Below are 1,415 nucleotides of genomic sequence, written 5' to 3'. Positions count from 1 at the left end.
ACATTTTCCCACAGGAGCACTAGCTCAGTATTTGTTAATTTAGTGTTCACAGCAACTTTATAAAGCATAACTACCAGAATAATAGGAATCAACTCTATTACTCTGGATCATAAGGAAAATTCCTGCTGGGTTTGGCTCTTCCTTTGCTTGTCTAAGAAAAATCCATCTGCTTCAAAGATAGTCAAAAGGAACCAGAAGAGCATAGCTGATTCTTGTTCCATTCTATAAAGTTAATTTGAGCACTGAATTAACAAATAAAGAACTATTGCTTCTAGTGGAAATACAGAGTTAGATTCTTACAAACCTTTGGTCACAAGATTTTAATTAACCAAAATGCCATTTGCACTACATGGGGTGCTTTACCAACATCCTTACAAAACAAGCCCATCTCATCAGCATTGAAAACCTGTTCTTTGACATAAAGACCTTTTCTTGTATAATGGCAAATATTTTAAAAATTCTTCCACAGCCATCTCATCTACAGGATGTCTTGCCTGCCAGTTTGACATTTCCCATGATGTATGTTGCCTTTATGAAAATGTGACCCAGCCAGCCTAGCTGAGAAAGATTTAAGAAGTGTTTAACATTTTCCTGATTTGGAGCAACCAGATCATAAATTTCTTTGGCCTTTAGCCTCACAACAACACTGTCCATTATGCTTTTTAAAAATCAGTTGTCATCTCATGAATGCACAAATTTTGCTACTTTTCCATCTCTTCCATAGCTTCATTATGCACTGTAGTTCATTATACACTTTCTGGAACGTTCTCATGTACAGATTAGCACATTTCCTCTTCCTTTTTCTGGCTGTATTATACTGTTGATTCATTAACACTGGACTCATGGCCAACAGCACTATAAATCATGCCCAAAGAAGGTTACCTAACCTTCATCAACCAAATTTATGGTTATTTTCTCCATAAAGCACATCACAGTCTCTTTGTACTTAGAAACACTAGACAGTATTTCAGCATTACATTGCACTAGGGAACAATTTGAAACAGCAAAGTTATCAACAAAAAGCACCAAAATGTGAAAAATGTGGCATCAACTAGACCATGAAAAGGACATTAGTTTACAACATGAGAGCTGAACAAGAAGGCAGAGTATCAGCTTGCAGAGCTGGAAACATGCACACAGGGAGACTTGAAGGTCTTTCCATCCTGCACATGTTCATGCATGACAAGGAAAGCATCCCATGTGTTGATTTGGGGTTACAAACAAATTTTAGCAAGTGGACAAACTTACAAATATAGAATCTGCAAATAATGAGAACTGACTGTATCTTTGAAAATATCCTGCAAGAAAAGGAAAAGAAACTAGAAATTTAATGGCTGATAGAAAACACTCAAAAGAAAATTTCCCATGTAACAGGTGACAGCGGTAACCAAACATTTCTCAATAAATATTTTTAA

Source organism: Panthera onca, chromosome A2 (genome assembly GCF_046562875.1).
Source record: "Panthera onca isolate mPanOnc1 chromosome A2, mPanOnc1 haplotype 2, whole genome shotgun sequence".
NCBI lineage: Eukaryota > Metazoa > Chordata > Mammalia > Carnivora > Felidae > Panthera > Panthera onca.
The sequence above is the reverse complement of the archived record's forward strand: the minus strand, read 5'-3'. Positions refer to the sequence as shown.